This window comes from Panthera uncia (genome assembly GCF_023721935.1).
Source record: "Panthera uncia isolate 11264 chromosome A1 unlocalized genomic scaffold, Puncia_PCG_1.0 HiC_scaffold_17, whole genome shotgun sequence".
Lineage (NCBI taxonomy): Eukaryota > Metazoa > Chordata > Mammalia > Carnivora > Felidae > Panthera > Panthera uncia.
In genome coordinates this window covers 73,595,352-73,617,819 of record NW_026057577.1, presented here as the reverse complement: position 1 = coordinate 73,617,819, position 22,468 = coordinate 73,595,352, and the positions used below count along the sequence as shown (strand labels likewise).

The 22,468-nt window shown below is 41.1% G+C and overlaps 1 protein-coding gene across 3 annotated transcripts in view; it reads left to right on the top strand.

The window, feature by feature from the left end:
* ERAP1 (endoplasmic reticulum aminopeptidase 1) overlaps positions 1–22,468 on the top strand; it is a 97,943-nt gene that overhangs the window by 29,759 nt on the left and 45,716 nt on the right. The window contains exon 1 of one of the 3 annotated variants that reach the window (XM_049647618.1): positions 21,101–21,149. The exons of 1 other annotated variant lie outside the window; for it this stretch is intronic. The gene's annotated coding sequence lies outside the window, so the exon portion shown is untranslated. Of the gene's footprint in view, positions 1–21,100; positions 21,150–22,468 lie in introns of those variants that run through there. One more of the 3 variants, XM_049647617.1, reaches the window with a different exon arrangement.

Genomic DNA, 22,468 nt, shown 5'->3' with positions numbered 1-22,468 from the left:
TATTTTTGTGAATGGTGTAAGAAACTGGTTTAGTTTCATTCTTCTGCATGTTGCTGTCCAGTTCTCCCAGAACCATTTTTTAAAGAGACTGTCTTTTTCCATTGGATATTCTTTCCTGCTTTGTCAAAGATTAGTTGGCCATACTTTTGAGGTTCCAATTCTGGAGTCTTTATTCTATTCCATTGGTCTATGTGTCTGTTTTTGTGCCAATACCATGCTGTCTTGTTGATGACAGCTTTGTAGTAGAGGCTGAAGTCTGGGATTGTGATGCTTGCTGCTTTGGTCTTCTTCAATCTTACTTCGGTTATTCAGGGTCTTTTGTGGTTCCATACAAATTTTAGGATTGCTTGTTCTAGCTTCGAGAAGAATGCTGGTACAATTTTGATTGGGATTGCACTGAATGTGTAGATAGCTTTGGGTAGTATTGACATTTTAACAACATTTATTCTTCCAATCCATGAGCATGGAATGTTTTTCCATTTCTTTGTATCTTCTTCAGTTTCCTTCATAAGCTTTCTATAGTTTTCAGCATACAGATCTTTTACATCTTTGGCTAGGTTTATTCCTAGGTATTTTATGCTTCTTGGTACAATTGTGAATGGGATCAGTTTTTTTATTTATCTTTCTGTTGCTTCATTATTAGTGTAGAAGAATGCAACTCACTTCTGCACATTAATTTTGTATCCTGTGACTTTGCTGAATTCATGTATCAGTTCTAGCAGACTTTTGGTGGAGTCTATCAAGTATTCCATGTATAATATCATGTCATCTGCAAAAAGTGAAAGCTTAACTTCATCTTTGCCAATTTTGGTGCCTTTGATTTCCTTTTGTTGTCTGATTGCTGATGCTAGAACTTCCAACTCTATGTTAAACAACAGTGGTGAGAGTGGACATCCCTGTCATGTTCCTGATCTCAGGGGGAAAGCTCTCAGTTTTTCCCCATTGAGGATGATATTAGCTGTGGGCTTTTCATAAATGGCTTTTATGATGTTTAAGTATGTTCCTTCTACCCTGACTTTTTTGAGGGTTTTTATTAATAGAGGATGCTGAATTTTGTCAAATGCTTTTTCTGCATCGATTGACAGGATCATATGGTTCTTATCTTTTCTTTTGTTAATGTGATGTATCACATTGATTGATTTGTGAATATTGAACCAGCCCTGCAGCCCAGGAATGAATCCCACTTGATCATGGTGAACAATTCTTTTTATATGCTGTTGAATTCGATTTGCTAGTATCTTGTTGAGAATTTTTGCATCCCTATTCATCAGGGATATTGGCCTGTAGTTCTCTTTTTTTTGCTGGGTCTCTGTCTGGTTTTGGAATCAAAGTCATGCTGGCTTCATAGAATGAGTCTGGAAGTTTTCCTTCCCTTTCTATTTTTTGGAATAGTTTGAGAAGGATAGGTATTATCTCTGCTTTAAATGTCTGGTAGAATTCCCCAGGGAAGCCATCTGATCCTGGACTCTTATTTGTTGGGAGATTTTCCATAACTGATTCAATTTCTTCGCTGGTTATGGGTCTGTTCAAATTTTCTATTTCTTCCTGTTTGAGTTTTGGAAGTGTGTGGGTGCTTAGGAATTTGCCCATTTCTTCCAGGTTGTCCAGTTTGTTGGCATATAATTTTTCATAGTGTTCCCTGATAATTGCTTGTATTTCTGAGGGATTGGTTGTAATAATTCCATGTTCATTCATGATTTTATCTATTTGGGTCCTTCCCCATTTCTTTTTGAGAAGCCTGGCTAGAGGTTTATCAATTTTGTTTATTTTTTCAAAAAAACAACTCTTGGTTTCATTCATCTGCTCTACTGTGTTTTTTATATTCTATATTGTTTATTCTGCTCTGATCTTTATTATTTCTCTTCTTCTGCTGGGTTTGGGGTGTCTTGGCTGTTTTGCTTCTATTCCCTTTAGGTGTGTTGTTAGATCTAATATTTGGGATTTTTCATGTTTCTTGAGATAGGCCTGGATTGCAATGTATTTTACTCTCAGGACTGCCTTTGCTGCATCCCAAAGTTTTTGGATTGTTGTGTTTTCATTTTCATTTGTTTCCATATATTTTTAAATTTCTTCTCTAATTGCCTGGTTGACCCATTCACTCCTTAGTAAGGTGTTCTTTAACCTCCATGCTTTTGGAGGTTTTCCAGACTTTTTCCTGTGGTTGATTTCAAGTTTTATAGCATTGTAGTCTGAAAGTGTGCATAGTATGATCTCAATTCTTTTATATTTATGAAGGGTTGTTTTGTGACTCAGTATGTGATCTATCTTGGAGAATGTTCCATGTGCACTAGAGAAGAGAGTATATTCTGTTGCTTTGGGATGCAGAGTTCTAAATATGTCTGTCAAGTCCATCTGATACAATGTATCACTCAGGGCCCTTGTCTTTATTGATTCTGTGTCTAGATGATCTATCCATTTTTGTAAGTGGAGTATTAAAGTCCCTTGCAATTACCACATTCTTATCAATAAGGTTACTTACTTTTGTGATTAATTGCTTTATATATTTGGGGGCTCCGGTATTCGGCGCATAGACATTTTTAACTTTTAGCTCTTCCTGATGGATAGATCCTGTAATTATTACATAATGCCCTTCTTCATCTCTTGTTACAGCCTTCAATTTAAAGTCTAGTTTGTCTGATATAAGTATGGCTACTCCAGCTTTCTTTTGACTTCCAGTAGCATGATAGATAGTTCTCCATCCCCTCACTTTCAATCTGAAGGTGTCCTTAGGCCTAAAATGAGTCTTTTGTAGACAGAAAATAGATGGGTCTTGTTTTTTTATCCATTCTGATACCCTATGTCTTTTGGTTGGAACATTTAGTCCATTTACATTCAGTGTTATTATTGAAAGATACGGGTTTAGAGTCATTGTGATGTCTGTAGGTTTCGTGCTTGTAGTGATGTCTCTGGTACTTTGTGGTCCTTGCAACATTTCACTCACAGAGTTCCCCTTAGGATCTCTTGTAAGGCTGGTTTAGTGGTGATGAATTCCTTCAGTTTTTGTTTGTTTGGGAAAACCTTTATCTCTCCTTCTATTCTGAATGACAGACTTGCTGGATAAAGGATTCTTGGCTGCATATTTTTTCTGTTCATCACATTCAAGATTTCCTGCCACTCCTTTCTGGCCTGCCAAGTTTCAGTAGATAGGTCTGTCACTAGTCTTATTGGTCTCCCTTTATATGTTAGAGCGTGTTTATCCCTAGCTGCTTTCTGAATTCTCTCTTTATCCTTGTGTTTTGCCAGTTTCACTATGATATGTCGTGCAGAAGATCAATTCAAGTTACACCTGAAGGAAGTTCTCTGTGCCTCCTGGATTTCAATGCGTGTTTCCTTCCCTAGATCAGGGAAGTTATCAGCTATGATTTGTTCAAGTACACCTTCAGCTGCTTTCTCTCTCTCTTCTTCTTCTGGAATTCCTATGATATGGATATTGTTCCGTTTGATTGCATCACTTAGTTCTATTAATTCTCCCCTCATACTCCTGGCTTTTTTTATCTTTTCCTCAGCTTCCTCTTTTTCCATAATTTTATCTTCTAATTCACCTATTTTCTACTCTGCCTCTTCAATCCGTGCTATGGCTGCCTCCATTTTATTTTACACCTCATTTATAGCATTTTTTAGTGCTTCACGACTATTTTTAGTCTCTAGATCTCTGTAGCAATGGATTCTCTGCTGTCCTCTATGCTTTTTTCAAGCCCAGAAATTAATTTTATGACTATTATTCTAAATTCTTGTTCAGTTATATTGCTTAAATTGTTTTTGATCATTAGCTGTCGCTACTTCCTGGAGTTTCTTTTGAGGATAATTCTTCCATTTCATAATTTTGGCTAGTTTTCTGTCCCTTATGTGTTTTAAAAGCTTGTGTGCTCTGCACCTGCAAACACTGCCATATTAAAGGAGGGTCATACACTTTCCAGGGCCTGGCCCTTCAGGAGCTGTTTTTCGGGGATTGTTACTTGCTCTCTGTTGTTGTGACTTTGGTTATTTTATTATCCTACTCGTAGTAATATTTTGTACCCTCCACCAGGTGTGCTTTGATTTGTTCCTTGGAGTAGCCCACGGGGGCTCAGTCACAGGTCTGAGCTTGTACAACAAGTTGCAAACCTCAGGACAGATCAACACACATCATGTTAGCAAACAGCAAGAAGCTGGTGGACTTGCCAGGTTGTCCCGCCAGCTCCGAGTGGTCCTGCCACCTCCCATCTCCTTTCATTATGAAAAACCCTCAACAAACTGGGTATATAAGGATATACTTCAACATAATAAAGGGCATATATAACACACTCACATTATACTCAACAATGAAAGGTTAAAAGCTTTTCCTTTAAGATCAGAAACAATACAAAGGTGTCCTCTCTCACCACTCTTATTCAATACAGTACTGCATGTCCTAGCTAGAGCAATCAGGCAAGCTAAATATCTGAAAAAGAAATTTTTAAAAAATTCCATTTGTAATAGTATCAAAAGAAATAAAATGCTTAGGAGAAAATTTAACCAAAGTGAAAGATTTGTAAACTGAAAACTATAAAATTTTGATGAAAGTACAAACAAACTGAAGCAGACACAAACAAATGGAAAGATACCCATTATCTTAATATTATTAGAATGTCCATACCATGTAAAACCATCTATAGTTTCAACACAATCCTCATCAAAATTTTGACAGCATTTTCCCAGAAATAGAAAAAAATTTCCTAAAATTTGTATGGAACCACAAAAGATCCGAAGTAGCTGAAGCAATCCTAAAAAAGGAGAACAAAAAGAGAGCAAAAAAGGAGAATTACACTTCCTGATTTCAAACTATATTATAAAGCTATAGTAATTCAAACAGTATAGTGCTGGCACAAAAATAGACACATCAATGAAACAGAATCAAGAGTCGAGAAATAAACCCCTGCATAATCAGTGACCTAATAATTGACAAGGAAGCCAAGAATGCTCAATGGGGAAAGGATAGTCTCTTTAATAAATCATGCTGGGAAAACTGGATGATCAGATGCAGAAAAATGAATTTGGGCCCCCATCTTACCCCACTCACAAAAATTAAATTAAAGAAATAGATTAAATAGATTAAAGACTTAAGCATAAGCATAAGACTGGAAACCATAAAACCCCCAGAAGAAAACATAGGGAAAAAGCTCATTGATTGGGTCTTGTCAATGATTTTTTGCATATGACACCAAAAGCACAACAAAAGCAAAAATCGATAAGCAGGGCTATGTCAAAATAAAAAGCTCCTGCAGAACAAAAGATATTACTAAAATGAAAAGGCAAGGTACAGAATGGAGAAAATATTTGCAATACATGTATATGATAAGCGGTTAATATCCAAAATATATAAAGAACTCATTCAACTCAACAACAAAAACAGCAACAACAAAACTTGATTCAAAAATGAGCAGAGGGACTGAAAGAAGGCATACAGATGGCCAACAGGTACATGAAAAGATGCTCACATCACTAATCAGGGAAGTGCAGATCAAAATCACGAGATATCACCTCATAGCTGTTAGAATGGCTGACATCTTAAAGCCAAGTGTTGATGAGGTTATGAAAAAAAAGGGAACCCTTGTGCACTGTTGGTGGGAATATAAATTGGTACAGCCACTAGAGAAAACAGTATAAAATTTCCTTAAAATATTAAATATAGAACTACTATACAATCCAGCATTCCCACCTCTGGGTATATATCCAAAGAAAATGAAAACAGGATATTGGAAAGATATCTGCACTTTATGTGTATTTCAGCATTATTAACAATAGCCAAGATTTGGAAACAATCTAAGTATCTGTCAATGGATGAATGGCTAAAAAAGTTGTGGTATATACACATAATGGAATATTCAGCCACGAGGAAGAAGGAAAGGCCATTTGTGATCATATGGATGGACTTCAAGGGCAGTATGTTAAATGAGATAAGTCAGAGAGAAAGACAAATACTGTATGATATCACTTATATGTGGAATCTAAAAAAAAAAAAAAAAAAAAAAAAAGAACCTGTAGATACAGAGAGTAGAATGGCGGTTACCAGGGGCTGGGGATGTAGAAACTGGGTACATGCTGGCCAACATACACAAATTTGTAGCTCCAAGATGAATAAGTTCTGGGGATCTAGTACACAGCATAATGATTATAGTTGGCATTACCATATTAGATACTTGAAAGTTGCTAAGAGACTACTAATCTTAAATGTTCTTACCACAAAAAAAAAGAAATGATAATTACATGACATGATGGAGGTGTTAGCTAGTGGTACCATGGCAATATGCAATCTGTAAGTGTATCAAATCATCATGTTGCACATCTTAAACCTACACAAATTTATATGTTAATTATATCTCCACAGTGAAGAAGACCTATCAATTAAAGGCTTGACTCTGTAATAGAAAATAAGAAGTAATTGGGGTTAGATACTACAAAACACAGCAGAGATGGTGTCTACATTTTCAGTGGTTCTGTTCTTTTTGCGCTTAGTAGAAAATGTTTACTGTTTTTTTTTTTTTAAATGTTTACTTTTGTATAAATTCCAGGAAAATAGCAGGTTTAAAATTTTAAATAATTTATAAGATGAGTGTGGTTCATTTCTAATAGGCCTAACCTATCACTCTAGCTTTTTTTGTAATTTTTGAAAAATGTTTATTTTTGAGAGAGAGAGAGAGAGGGAGAGGTCACAAGTGGGGAGAAGGACAGAGTAAAAGGAGAGAGAGCATCCCAAGCAGACTCCATGCTGTCAGCTCAGAGCCCTCTGCAGGGCTAGAACTCATGAACCACGAGGTTATGACCTGAGCTGAAATCAAGAGGCTTAACTGAGTGAGTCATTCAGGTGCCCCTAATAGCTTTAAATAGGTTAGTCTGTGAATTAAAAAGTCTTACTTGGAAAATAATTATGAAACCTAATAAATTTGACTTTAAATTGGCCCAGTAGGAAAAATAATGGTCACTGTCTCAGGACTCACTACTCTTCTATTATACTCATGGGGTTTCAGCCCATACAGGGGTCTCTGTGTTCTTCAAATCCGCATTTGGGAACTTTCTTTTTTTCAGGGAGGTGAGTGGCATGCCATGGGTAGAAGTCAGGGGAAAGGTGAAGTGGAGGGGAAAAGTAAAATGGGAACTACTATTACTACTTTAAGATTAAAAGCACCCAATTCCAGAAAACATGTTTGTATTTTTGCTTCATAAACAGAGGGAGATATTTCAGTGTTATTTTTAACTTCTTACTCAAGTGTCTTCCACCTCCAACTGACTTAAAAAGGGAGATAGAAGGGAGATAAAAGACTATGTGTCCCTTGTGGTCATGAATTAAAGGGCTCACTAGAACTTCTCCAAGGGTCTGCACTTTTATCCGCCTCTACCCTCCTCTGCCTGTGCTGGACTAAACCCACGCCAGAACACAGGGAATATGTGTTTGGAAAGATGTGAACTAGAGCTGGGGTTACAAGGCGGGTCTCAGATCCCAGAATTGTTAATAAAATACTAAATGTTAATGTTTTAGCACTATTTGTTAATTCCATCCATCCCCTTCCTTCTCAATACTGCCTCATAAATATCATGGGTATTTGAGTGTGGTAAAAAAAAAAAAAAAAAAAACAAAAACAGGGATTATTTTTATAGCTACACTCTGCACCAATAAATATATCTAATAAACATTTCTATAACCAGTTTCTTTCATCTTCAGGGAATAGTTTTCCTTACAGTTAGAGAACCTGACCCATCTCTAATGTCCAATTAATCTTAAAATGAAGGTAAGAAAATGAAGGGGACATGGTGAGGTGGAGGTCCTTCTGGAGAAGAAAAACCACACCTTCAAGGCAGGGGTCAAAAATTCAGATACTTTGAAGGGTCCAGTGGGTAATAGGAATACAGTATATGAATCTACCGCAGTAAAATGGTTAGGAAATGATGTGCTGGCCAACTAGAGAATGCATAGCCAATTCACACATGTTTAAAACAAACAAACAAACAAACAAAAGAAAACACCAGGCTGGCTGAACCAAGAGGCTACTTTCGTGCCACCAATATACCCATTGTGGATCATTCTTTTTAAAAAGTTTTAGGGGCACCTGGGTGGCTCAGTCGATTAAGTATCCTACTCTTGATTTTGGCTCAGGCCATGATGTCATAGTTTGTGAGTTCAAGCACTGTGTCAGGCCCTGCATGGACAGTGCAGGAGCTTGCTTGGGATTCTCTCTCCCTCTCTCTCTGTTTCCCCTCGGCTTGTCCTCTTTCTCTCAAAATAAATAAATAAGCTTAAAAAAAACGTCCTATGTAAAAGGCATATTTTATATATTATGCCTTTACATTATTTGACTAGGTTGAAGATCCCTGAGTTTCATTTATTTCTTTTTGTTTTCCCTAACTAGATATTAAAAATAGATAAAGCTGGGGCGCCTGGGTGGCTTGGTCGGTTAAGCATCCAACTTCAGCTCAGGTCATGATCTCACGGTCTGTGAGTTCGAGCCCCGCGTCGGGCTCTGTGCTGACAGCTCAGAGCCTGGAGCCTGTTTCAGATTCTGTGTCTCCCTCTCTCTCTGCCCCTCCCCTGTTCATGCTCTGTCTCTCTCTGTCTCAAAAATAAAACGTTAAAAAAATTTTTTTTAAAAGAAAAAAAAATAGATAAAGCTTAGAGAAAGGCCATCCCTGTGAATAAACAGGAATAATTAACAACTTATCTGAAGCTTCCCAAAGTTCTCCCCGCCCAAATTTTCTTTCCCACTGGTTTGCCACAGAGCCTACAACCTCACTGGCAACTGTCACCAGGCTGAAAACAATGGCCTGGAGGGAGTGGGCAGAGCAGGGGAGGAGGTCACTTTCCCACAGTAGCTTCCAGAAGACACCTGTGAGTTCCGTAGATACTTAGCTGTCATGTAGCCAACAGCCTCCAGCAAAGTCATGAGAAAAGTGAAAAAGTGTCAGGTTTTTATGTAGACAATGCATTTCAAAAGAAATTAAAATCTCTGGTCAGCCAGGAACACTAACAGCTTTGGAGCACAAAAGGTAGGAGGCCAGGGAATGAAGGAGAGCCAGGCGCCTGGTGGCGGGGAATGAGGGACACATCAAATATCTGAACTAATGTTATTGAGTGTCTATTCAATGCCATTTACTTTGGTGTTGGGGACACAAAGAGAAACAAGCTATGAATCCATCCATCAGGTAGGACAGAAATGTAGCTAGTTACAAGATTTTTATCAACTCCATGACTCAAGTTTTTTCATATTTAAACATCTCCAAAATTGATGGCATCTCACAATTTTTTTGGCAGTAGTTTTTGTTTGTTTTTGTTTTTGTTTTTGTTTTTGTTTTTACCCCTTCTACAGTGGTACTTAAAATAATTGTGTTTGTTACAACAGAAGAAAGAGAGGAAACAGGTTGGGACATGTTACTATTGAACGGGAAGAACATAGAGTTAAAATGTATTGTATAGATTATAGTGAACTGCTGAAAGCTTTGGATCAGGGGAGTAACATGTGAAATCTCTGTATCCATTCTTCCTCTTGCTTGATCCTTCTCCTCTTATTCAATTACCTTTTGGAGCACATTCTATGGGTCATGTTCTCTGTTACATCCCAAGGATTCAATGGTGAAAAAGGGACATAGCCATTAATCAACTGGGTCTAATTGACATTTATAGAATACTTCATTTAATGGTAGCAGGGTACATATTCTCCAGCTCACATGGAACATTTGCCAAGACAGACCACAGTCTGGACCATAAAACATGGTTTACCAAATTTAAAAGAATAAATATCATATAAAGTATGCTTTCAGACTACAATGGGATTGAACTAAAAATTGATAATAGAAAGATAGCCAGAAATCCTAAAGTATCTGAAGACCAAATAACACACTTCTAAATAACACATAGGTCAAAGAAGTTATCTCAAAAGAAATTAAAATGGGGGGGAGCCTGGGTGGTTCAGTCAGTTAAGCATCTGATTTTGGCTCAGGTCATGATCTTATGGTTTGTGAGTTTGAGCCCCATGTAGGGCTCTGTGCTGACAGCTCAGAGCCTGGAGCCTGCTTTGGATTCTGTGTCTCCCTCTCTCTCTCTGCTCCTTCCCCACTCACACTCTGTCCCTCTTGGTCTCTTAAAAATGAATAAATGTTTAAAAAAATTTTTTAAAGAAATTGAGAAGGAGGTGCCTGGTGGCTCAGTTGGGTAAGTGTCCAACTCTTGATTTCAGCTCAAGTCATGACCTCACGGTTCCATAAGTTTGAGCCCCACATTGGGCTCTGTGCTGGCAGTGTGGAGCCTGCTTGGGATTCTCTATTTCTCTTTCTCTCTCTGCCCCTCCCCTGCTTGCTCTTGCTCTTTTTCTAAAATAAATAAATCAACTTATAAAAAAAAAATCTTAAAAAAAAAAAAAAGAAATTAAAAGGTATTTTGAACTGAATGAAAATGAAAATATAACCTGTCAAAATTTGTGGGATCCAGTGAAAGCTATGCTTAGGTAAAAAGGAGACATAGGTTCTGGCCTCATGGAACTTATGAGCTAGCTGAAGAGACTGACCAAAGATCAAGAAAGCAAAAAATTTTTCAAAGGCGTAGAGGCACCTGGGTGGCTCAATTGGTTAAGTGTCCAACTTCAGTTCAGGTCATGATCTCACGGCTCATGGGTTCAGGTCCTGCGTCAGGCTCTGTGAGGACAGCTTGGAGCCTGGAGCCTGCTTCAGATTCTCTGTTTCCCTCTCATCTGCCCCTCCCCTGCTCATGCTCTGTGTCTCTCTCTCTCTCAAAAATAAGTAAACATTAAAAACATTAAAAAGGAGTAAGAAATTGTGATTATAGCTGTGTTAAATAATAAAGGATGTGCGACTACCTTTTGTTAAGGGAGTCAGAAAAGGTAGTGTTTAATTTGAAATCTCATGGTTGCCAGGAGGGAAAAGTTTTCCAGGGTAAGAGAATAGCATGTGTGAAGCAGAAAACTGCTCAGCATGTTTGTAGAAAGAAGATTAGCATGGTAGAAACCTAGCAAAGAGAAGAGATATAGAAGAAAATAAAAGATATTAGAGAAGAGGTATAATGATTTGGAAAGTTGGGATTTGATCACTGAGACTCTTAGACCTTCGGATGTGTCAAGAGAAGCCATTAAGGTGTTTTAAGCAGGAAAAGTAGGAATCAATTTACATATGGGGACAAAACTTCTAGGTGAGTAGAAGAGATATTTGGGTCCTGGTTCAGGCCTGACCAAGAACTACAGCAGAGGCAGACACCTGGGCACCAAAACAGCCTGCCAGTAGAATGTCTGAGGAATCTAACTTCTGAGGTAATTTGTGTTGTCAAGTGAGTTTGACTAAATATTTGCACATCAGGCTTTGGGTATGAATACAGCATATTAATTCTTAAATTCACTCTAGCAAGATGACAAGATTATATCTGCAATTACATAGCCATGATGGGCAGTAGTACAGAAGATTCTGGCCCATTGATCTTTCCTATTTAGAACTTAAAACAGGTTTGGGCAGGAGAAAACTTTGGTGCCACATTCTGCTTTAAGCTCAGCTTGACTGAACTCAACACCCCTCTGAATCTCCACTTCAACTGTTCAGGCAAGGGAAACCAGCCCAGATGTGTCCATTTTAGTAACTCCAGCCATGGTCCTATTTCCTCAGAAAGAAAGAGACTTAGTAGGGGAACACTGACTATTTCTGAGCCAAATTTTGGACTCCAGAATTGGAGAACCCTTCCATAGATTCCCAAAGAGCTGGCTGTGAAGTAAAAAGTTTCTCAGCACCCACCAAATCAGTCTATTAATATACTGTAGGAGCACATGGTAAGCAACTAACTTGGATAGGATACCAAAGCCACAGGAAGACTAGATATGGTACTGCTCAGAGTTAGAAGCAAAACAAATCCAAGACAGCCAGTAACAGAAGTGCTAGGGACTTGTGGGAAAGCCAAGACAGTCAATAATAGAAGTGCCAAAGGCTTGTGAGAAAAATGGAAATTTCGTTGTAGATGACACTCAGAGAGAACCCTTAGTGATTGAACTATATTCACAGTGTTTGATTGCTTTAGTTGGGTGCTGGGTCAAAGATGTGTCATATATCTCTTAAATATTTCATAGTATTTTTTTTCTTTAAAAAGTGGGAACTCCTAGCAATGACAGAGCTAAGTAATTAATTACTTGATAGGGTACAGGATGATCTTGGGAAATCAGAGACAGACCAGACAGTGGAACTCCTCTGGTTTCTCAAAGGGTTAGATATGGTTGGCACCTATGCCCTCTTGCCCTCTCAGAGAGATAAAGCAGAGACACCTAAGAATTGGATGAATAACAGTAGGTTAGGAGAAGCAGGGGCTAGGGAGATTCAGGTGGCTAGAATAGCATGTAGTAAGGTCATGAAGCTGGAAGAAGAACAGTGCACTAGAAAAACTAGAAGGCTAGTGTAGCTGAAGTGCAGAGGGGAAGGTGGGAAATGAGGCTCTTGAGGTATGGGTGGAGGAAAGGACAACAGACTTTAGGGAGTCTCATCTAACAGGGGTAAAAAGAAACAGGGAAAGGCCCTAGCCACTCACAGAGCAGCCACTCTCTGGCTTTCCTCCTTAATGTGGGCTATGTCCTAGTTTGACTGGGTGAGTTAATGTGGGGTGGTTCATGAGACAAGGGCCCCGAGAATAGGTGACATTACTGGAGATTCAAATTGGAAGGCAGACCTCTATTTGTAGTCTCACCTGGTGCAGGTAAAGTTCCTCTGAGGCTTACTACCCTCAGAAAATAATGGGTCTGGGCCTAATGGCCTACATGAGATGGAGCCAATGCCAAGAAGGACTATTTCCAAGGGAATTGTCTCTAGGAAGTGGGTCTGCTAGAGTGAGAAATTCACCTGTGCCTACATTCACCTGCCTGCTTTGGGAGTTCAGGACTCTTGTCCTCCACAAGCAGGTGTCAATTTTTTAAGAGTTCCTGTCCAGAGCAAGATGCTTCAGAATAGAAACTTGAGTTCCATCCTCTTGGAGGAAGTTAGAAGGGGTGGGATTTTTCTCTCTGAATATGCAGATTTACTGATGGAAGATAGTAAAAGAAAAGTAATTAAAGTATTAATTTGTGTGTTTTTCTCCCCATATTGTTTAGTCCTCTATCTCAAGTAGGTAACTGAGATAGTTTAATTTCCCTGTTGCAGGGTCATTTGTATACCCTAAGGCAGAACTTGCTTGAAAGCAACATCTAAGTTGATAAAATCTGAACATTTTGGTGAATCAGCTGGGGGCAGAGGAAAGGGAAAATAGCAAGAGAGATTTTTAAATTCCCAGCCTAGGTTAAGTTGAAGGTATGTACATTCCAAAGGTAGAAGGAACACATGTACCACTAACTGACAGTGTTCCTGCAGAGATATCAAGATCTCAGAGATCTCAAGATCTCAAGATCTCAGATCCTTTAGGAAGGATAGACCCTAGGGCTGAAGCTCTCTCTGAACTGCCTGGAGGCAGCAGATCCCCTGGACTGGAAGCTGAGGAAGCATCTCCATGGTAACCAGTAGGAACCTAAGACTAGGCTGCTTACGACCCTGGGATATTTTGACAGTGCTTAAGACCTTGGGACAATGGTCGTGCTCTGGGGAAGTGTGGAATGAAGGCAGTAATAATTGAGATCAGATATCCCAACAATCTGCTGGGACGGAATCTTAGAATAGAATTTGTTACCTTAAATAAAATTTTAAAATGTGTTGCTTTTGCACACTTGAGTGAGAGGCTAAGATTCTAATCCATTTTGTCCATTTTGCCTGCTTTGTGGAATGCCTTATAAGGAGGCAAGCATGAAAATGAGGGGAATTTGGAGGCTGTTGTAGTATCTAGGCAAGAAATAGTGTGGCCCTGGATTAGGGTAACGGGATTGGACGTTAGGAAAAGTGGAAAGGTAACAAGTGGTGTCAAGTTTTTTTGGTACCTGTGATGGATAGACTCCTAAGGTGGCCCCCAGACCCCTGCCTCCTGGTAGCCATGTCCCTGTGTGACCCCCGACCTGAGAGTATGAGCAAGACCTGCCACTTGCTTCTAACTAAAAGGTGATGGGATGTAAATGGTTATGTGATTGTGTTATTTAAGAGTGTAAAGCTCACTTCGACTCAGTTGCTCCCTCCTTAGCTGGCTTTGAGAAGGCAGACAGCTATGCTGGGGGACCCCACACGGTAAAGAACTGCAGGTAGTCTCTGGGAGATGAGGGCAGACTTCAGTCAACAGCTCCAAGAAACTGATGTGCTCAGTCCTATAAACTAATGGAACTGAATTCTACCAACAGTGAAGTGAGCTTGGAAGGGGATCCTTCCTTAGTCAAGCCTTGGATGAGACCACAGTCTTGGATGTCGTCTTAATCGCTGCCTGTGAGACCCCCAGCAAAGGACTCAGATAGGTTGCACCTGTACTCCAGACCCACAGAAACAGTGAGGCAATAAATGTGTGTTGTTTCCGGGGGCTAAAGTTGTTACATAGCATAGTAGAGCATAATAGCATGTTCTTAAGGGCACCCATCTCTTCCCACTCACAGGCATAATAAAGTCCTATATAAGAAATCATTATGTCTATTGGCACACTTTCTCAACTTGTTTTTCTGGCTGAATCTAGTTATAGCCTCTCTGCTTGAGAGCCAGTGTTTGGATTTCTGCTGGTTCTAGTTGAAATGGTACCTTCTCTGCACTTTATTTAGGTTTCTGACCCCAACTTTTCACTGGACAATCTTTCTGATTCTGCTTCCCTCCTCATCCACTTCCTGTACCTGTCCTCCTCTCCCCTCCCCCATCATAGTAGTTGTTCTCGTAATCCCTTCCTTGACAACTCTGGCTTCCTGGTTTAGATTTCTGGGCCCCACGCTTGTCTAGGATAGTGGTTTAGACAGATGACAGTATAGGAACCAGATTGAAGAAGAGGAAGTTAGAAGTTAAAGCACTAGTTAAGAGGATATTTACAAAAGCACAGGTGAGAGGACTGGAGGCAACAGGAATGAAGAGGAAGAGAAAGATTCAAGACACCTTTTAGAAGTAATATTGACAGGCCCTGGTAAGGTTGAGGGGTAAATGGACAAAGGCCCTAGATGATAATGTATGAATGGCTCATAGGTTGGGTGACTAGACTGAGGGTAAGATCATAACCACACTTGGAAGCATCCACCCCTCACTGATCCCTTTTAAACTAAGATGTTACATAAGTAACCCTACACTAGGAGAGATTTGAAAAGCACAGAATCTGAAATAGGCTCTAGGCTCTGAGCTGTCAGCACAGAACCCGATGCAGGGCTCAAACCCATGAACCGCGAGATCATGACCTGAGCCAAAGTCGGACGCTTAACCGACTGAGCCACCCAGGTGCCCCTCACTGATCCCTTTTAAACTAAGATGTTACATAAGTAAACCTACACTAGGAGAGATGTGAAAAGCAGAAGCACATAATCCTGGGTCCACCACTAACCTGGCTCCTGTCACTTCCTAGCCATATATCCCACAAGTTACTTACCTTACAGAGCCTCAGTTTTATTGATGGGAATGAAAATGGAACATACCCTAGAGTGTTGTTGTTAGAATTAAATGACACACTTCATAGCGCTTAACACACATGAAATGTTCAAAATATGCCAGTTTTTATTACTGAGATGTGCTCCTTTTAAACACTCATGCTTTTACCAGGTTCAGATTTCCTACTGCTTTGAGATCTCCTTTCTGAACTATATGTTTCATCTCCTAGTTTTCACAGAGCTCCTAGTTTTGACTTTTTCTTGCTTTGACTTTGGTACTCATCTAGGTATAGGACATGACTGCCAGTACCTGGTAATAGATAAGGAATCCCTCTGCCCCTTTCTTCACCTTGTGTTTCAGTTGGGTCCGTGGGACTAAAGGGCCAGGCCTGCTTTTCTTCTCGATCTGCCCACAGAGAAGTCTGTACAGGACTCTTGCAAGGCTTTTGCATGACTCCCAATTTTAAATACATTTGAGTACATATTTTCTCTTGGAAAATGGAGTAAGATGAATTTTTAAAATTTGTGACACCTTCAAGATCCTTAATGAAATTTTAGAAATGCAGCTTATTTTTTTTTTAATGTTTATTCATTTATTTTGAGAGTAAGAGAGGGGCAGAGAAAGAGAGAGAATGAGAGAATCCCAAGCAGGTGCTGCACTGCCAGCACAGAGCCCGACATGGGGCTCGATCCCACGAACTGTAAGATCATGACCTGAGCTGAAATCAAGAGTCAGACACTTAACTAACTAAGTTACCCAGGTGCCCTGTTTGTTGTTTTGAGACTTTTATCACTTCAGAAATTGACTGCACCTGTGATGATGAATGGAGAACAACAGGATTGGATTGGGGTATGGATTCTGCATGGTTGGACAGGTCCACTCAAGGGTCAAGTGGCTCCTTCTCTGGCATTAGTTCATTATAATTCTAATTCACATCTTAGTGAAATTACCAACTATTCAAGTTCTAGACATTCAAGTCACCCCCAAATAGTCAAAACTGTTAATATTAAATCCATAGCTAATGAAAGTCTATATGCTCAGTTTTTTGGTGATGTCATGGAAGGCAACAATATCATTCACAAAATATTAGAATATTGTGCTGAATGCACACAGTATTTAGAAAAAGGTGGATGTCAATACTCAGCACTCATCCCTTATTTATTTATAAGTTTTTAAAGTTTATTTATTCTTAAGAGACAGAGACAGAGAGAACAAGCAGGGGAGGGGCAGAGAGAGAGGGAGAGAGAGAGAATGCCAAGCAGGCTCCTGTCAGCACAGAGCCCAATGCTCCGTGAGACAGTGAGATAGTGACCTGAGGTGAAACCAAGAGTTGGACTCTTAACTGAGTCACCCAGGTGCCCCCATCCCTAATTTAAACCATTTTTGAGAGTGATTATTTCATGTGCCGTATTTCTTTTTTTATGTTTATTTATTTATTTTTGAGAGAGAGAGAGTACGAGCAGGGGAGGGGCAGAGAGAGAGGAGACACAGAATCTGAAGCAGGCTCTGTGCTGTCAGCACAGAGCCGGACATGGGGCTTGAACTCACAAACTGTGAGATCATGACCTGAGCCGAAATCAGATGCTTAACTGATTGAGCCACCCAGGTGTTCCTCATATGCCATATTTCTAAATGCTGATCTGATCTGGTCTTGTAGTGTCTGAAAAGACAGATTCTGGGGCAGGTTTTTGGTCATTCAAACTTACAGTATAACCGACCTTTGAGGAAGCTTAAAGGCAAGTAATACGTGAGTGTTATTGGTAGGAAAAGTTTTGATTCCATTTTTTCCCCTCTCTCTGTCACATATACACACTCCAAAACTTACAAAGCCTGACCCATGGAGCCATAGGCTCTTCTCCCTTCCTGGGGTCACAGTACTTTTCCTTTGCCTGCTTCCCATTGCCAGGGAAATTTCCGGGGCTCTCCAGACTACACAGCAAGCAATCGTAAAGACTGGGCGATTGTGCTGTCCCAGCTTTATCAATGAGTCTTTGAAAAAATGGAGTTGTTCTTAGAGGATGCTTATCTGAAATTGAGTGACATTCTCAAAATTACTTACATCAAGTTGGTTGATTAGAAATGTAGTTCAGGTTTAGGCTTCATTGGAATTTGGATTAATCAACTTCAAACAATGTATGGGAAGCAAAGAAAAAAAAATCTCACGTTTCCCACAGAACACAAAAGACACTACACTACCTTCCTTCAAGTGAGTAGTGGAGTTAGTGGGTTATAAAATTGAGACTATGATTTGTTTCCTGTCTTAAAATTGCATGCAGCTGATACCCAATTCAACCAACCTTAATTCAAAACGGCTGCTTTATTGGAAAGATGCGGGATGGCCCACAAAACTGAAGAACTAGCCTCAGGAAGGAGGTAGTTTCATGCCAAGAGGGTGAAATCAGAAAATCTGCACAACAAAGGAATCTCTCAAACTCTGCCTCTAATTTCTTCTTTCCCTCTTTTGTGTGGGTTTCATATTCATAGGCAATGCCCCACAGTGGGAATTTGGCCAGGAACTCTAAGGCCATATTCTTATAGCATTGGGCTCACAAAGAAAAAGGGAAAAAAAAGAGGCTTCTCGGCTAGCATCAGCCAGAATAATGCTGGGCAAAGCCTCTGAATGTCCTGGCTTTTGTCATGTGCCAATCCTTGTGAGACAGGGAAACTGTAGGGACTCCATGAAGAACTGCTGTTTTTGCTGTTTTTGCTCATTTTCCTGCTTTTCTTCCTGCACCCCCACCTTACACATGCCTTATAGTTAAGTACAGTGTATCTCCTGCTTGTAAGGGTCAAGGAGTTAATGGTTTTTTTTTTTTTTTTTTTTTTTGGAGTCTTCCAGCACAATAGATAGCATCTAAGGAGTGACTAGGCGAGGTCATCATTTATGTTTTCCAGACACCTTGACGCCAAGACCCTTGGCTCCAGGGGGTAAATGATTCGTGTAGGACACTTGAGCACTTGCCACCTTGTTTTGACCAGTTCCTAGGTGCCTGAGAGGACACCTACACCAGACCACAATTCTCAATAAAAACCCTAGACCTCAAGCAAAGATGAGACTCACTCTTCTTTCCTTTCTGAATCTTCAAAATGCTCTGTCTGTATCTATACCCTCTCCATATCCTCAGTAAACTCTGCTCTCACTTCCTCCTGGCTTGCATTTGATTTCTATTCTGCATGAAGACAAGGACTCTGTTGGCTCGTCCTGTGGGATGCCCTCTGGGTTCTCAGACCCAGCCAGATTCGGTCACTTGGACCAGTCACTGTGGCCAGAGAATGGGGTTGCTATGTTCATCCTAGACTAAGACTGAGTCATGTGACTATGAATTTACCAGAAGGAGGAAAAGAATGGGTGCTGAACAGACAAAAGTGGGAAAGAAAAGCCCCTAGAGACATTTCAAAGGTAGCAAAGTGTAACACTTGATGCTTGGCAAAGTGTTTGTCACAGAGGCAAACATACATCATACTTCCAAGTGCTCCATGCCTCTTATAAGTTAGATTTACAATCAATTTTACAATTATTATTTTTTGTCCATAAAATATTCAAAATTACTTGAGGCTTCCTCATAATTATTTTTTTATTTGCTCAGCTTCAATACAGTTTAATATTTGTGGTGAATATTGTGATTGGCTTACTCAGTACATCTTCCAACCTTGTTTCAGAATTCCTCACTCCATTGCAATCTGGAAAGCAAATACTTCTTTGCCCAGATCTTCTTGCTCCAGAGCTCTGGGTGTGCATTAGGCTCCGCCAAACAGAAGCACTGGCAGGAGAGTAGAATTTGAAACTGAGTTTTAAGTGGAAAGAGAGGCCAGGCTTGAGAGGTTGATTTTGCTGGGCAGACTGTAACATCATGACATGATTCTGAAGCCAGCGGCTGGGCTAACAACTGCCCAGTTTAGCAGATGGCTTCTGAGTTGTGACAAGAGAACCAGTTTCAATGGTGGCCAGGTTCTACATTGTGGTTTTGGAATTTGTTCTTGGAAGCTCCTCCTAGTGTGTGTTCTTTAAGCCTTCCCACTGATTAGGTGCCTCATGTAAAAGCCTGCAACAAATCCTTTTTAAATTAAATACCTTGAATGGATTCTCTTCTCTGTGATTGAACCCTGATACAACATACAAATTAGTCTTTAAAATGTCACTGGTCATTTTGGTTATTTTTCCTTTCTGCCTTTTTAATTACGTGCATACAAAACACAAAACGAGGTGGGCATTATTTGTTGCTTTCAATGAACAGGTGAATTGGGAAGTGATCGCAGTCCCTAATGAGACAAGGTTTGCTAGATTCCTAGGGAACACCTGCTATTATTCAAAATGCCTGGTGGGAGATCTTCCATTTGCCTCTCCTGATCCACAAAGCATGCATGAGTTTACTGGACAGAAGTTCTCATGTGAGCAAACTGGATCCCTCACTGACATCTGGAGGCCTTGGAGGCTATAGCTATCGGCTCACATTGCCACCACAGCTGCAGATGAAAAACATCACCTGATCCCAAAGCCCATTTCTGGTTGAATTGTAATGAAAAAACTTCCCTTGATCTCACCTTGTTTGGGGCTTGGGACAGGATGTTAATTTTGTATCACAAAATACCCTTGACTGGAGACACTATGCAGAACAAAATCTATTCTGTTATTTTTCTAAAGGAAGAAAAAATTGAGAAACAAAGGTTGAGAAATTCTGTTTGAGTGTGGTACCCCAAATTCTCAAAGGGAAAGAGACTAAACCGAGAGGAGAAAGCCTGAGTATAGTAAAAAAAAAAAAAAAAAAAAGGTCTCAGAGGGATTGGTCCACTCACCAACTTGTAGCATTTGGTGAGCATGAAAGCTTGAGTTTTCCTGTCTTATTATTTCATTTACCCTCGATTGTTTAAAGAGGGTTTTTCTCTTCCTTCCTTTCTTTCTTTCTCTCTCTCTCTCTTTCTTTCTTTCGACATTTCATCCAGTCTTAATTTTCTAAGGGGAGCGTAGAAAATGGTCATTTGATTTGAAAAAGCAGAGGAAGCGTTTTAATATGGGGAACAGCAAATGGGGGGGGGGTCCGAGTAGCCCCCTTGGTAGTAGTGGGGAAGTTCCAGGGAGGTATCTAACCCCTTCTTCCTCTGAGGTATCTCCTAGCATAACTCCTGTCCATTAAAAGCCCAGAAGTTTCAGCATTTCACACAACAAAGAATTGTTCCGAGTTCATTTTTCTTTCGGAGGCGGGCCAAAAGCTCCCAGTCCATTTGCAGAGACGAGATGATGGACACCAGTTGAGTCCAACCGGCGTCGAGCCCGTCCAGGCTCCGTAGAGAAGCAAGCTCGAGGCCGCCGGGGTCACCTACGGCCACACCAGCCCTTTTTTAATGCGCTCAACCCTGGGAGCGCCAAAGGCTACCCACTGTTGGGGGGGAGGGGGGAGGCTTCAAAGACACACTCAGAGAAAATGATCTGCGTTCATAAAGGGGTGCTCCTTCCCGCCCGATCTGCCCTGCGTTGCACCTCCTCTGTTTCCCTTAGGTGCAGCACTCCTGCGAATTCCCGGCGGGGTTACGGCGGTCCCTCCGCACAGGTTTCCCTTTTCGCAACTCCCGCCTCAGCCGAGGGCTCTCCCGCGCCTGCCGGGAGAGCGCAGGCAGCTGCGCACCTCGCGCCCGCCTGCCTCTGCCCCGGCCCCGCTTTCACTTTCTGTTCCGGGGTAGGCGAGGCAGGCGGCAGCGGCGCTAGGGTGAGTTGGCTCGGTTGCGGACCACCAGGTACAGCGCGCCCGACCCCAGGACACCCCTCCAGGAGCGGGCTGCGGGGCTACAGAAGAGCAACCTCCGCGCGCCCGCCGGGGAGGCCCGAGGGCGCGGGGCGGAGGGCAGCGAGGCGCGTGGGAACGCGGGGCCCGGGGTTGTTGCGGGGCCCGGGCCCGAGTCCGCAGGGAGGGCGGCGGGCTCCGCGGCCTGCGGATCCCGCTAGGGTCCTTCTGGGCCAGGAGAAGGCAGGGGGCGCAGGGCCGGTACTCCTACTCCGCGCGCTCTCGGCCCCCCCACTTCCTGGAAGGCGGGAGCCTCGTCGGTGCTCCGCCTCGCGGCTGGGTTCCTGCCAAACTCCAAGTCCACCCGGCTCCCAAGTAGGGCCCAGTGGAGGGAAGGGGCGGGGTGGACGCGGGTTTGGCCGAGAGGGGTCCCCTGGGGATAGTTACCAGAGAAAAGAACGTGGCTTTGGGTTAACTGCTGGGTTGGGGTGTTGAAGGATCAGAGTGCATAAATGTCAAGAACAGTTTTTTCCCTGCTTGTCTTGTATTGGCTCCCAGCCACTGTCTTCCCTTCACTCTGGCTCTAGCCGAGTTGTATTCAGATAAAGCTGTCCTGTTTGAGCAAATTAAAGTTGCCTGTCTGGGTACCTCACTCGCCAGGTGGACCTGCACGTTAATTTCACGGAAGGAGAAGAAAAGACATTTCCTTAGCGTTTTCTGGAAGGTTCTTTGTGCAGGCCAGGTTCAGAAGGAAATGCTCAGTTTTCTGGTGAATGCCCAGAGAATTTGCTCTCAACTCAGGATGTGGTCAACAATCAAAAACAAGAACAAAAACGTTAAAGAAAAAAAAAAAAATTAGCCAGTGTTGTTTCTTTTCCCAAAGATTTGGAATTGTACGGATACACAGCACATTTTCAGGTGGGCCTAAACAGAAAAATTTTAATTGGTTAAAAAAAAATTCAAATTAATTCAGCATTTTTATTGTTACCAGCAGTGACCAACTGTTATCAATGCTTGCTAATTTAATTGTTCAGGACATTTTGGAAGAAAGTCCCATTGCCTCTTGATGATAGATTTCACATTGAGTGGTGTTCAATAAAGGGAAGGGTGTAGTCACCCAGGATCAGTTGTCCCTGACTTCTTTGTGAGTGGGAAAAGTCCTGATCAGCAAAGGGAACCTAAATAAGGTTCTTTCTTTTCTTTTTTCTTTTCTTTTCTCTTCTTTTCTTTTCTTTTCTTTTCTTCCCTCTAAATAAGGTTTCTAAAGTAACTTCCTGGCAGTGAAGTAAAGTTAGGTACTCTGT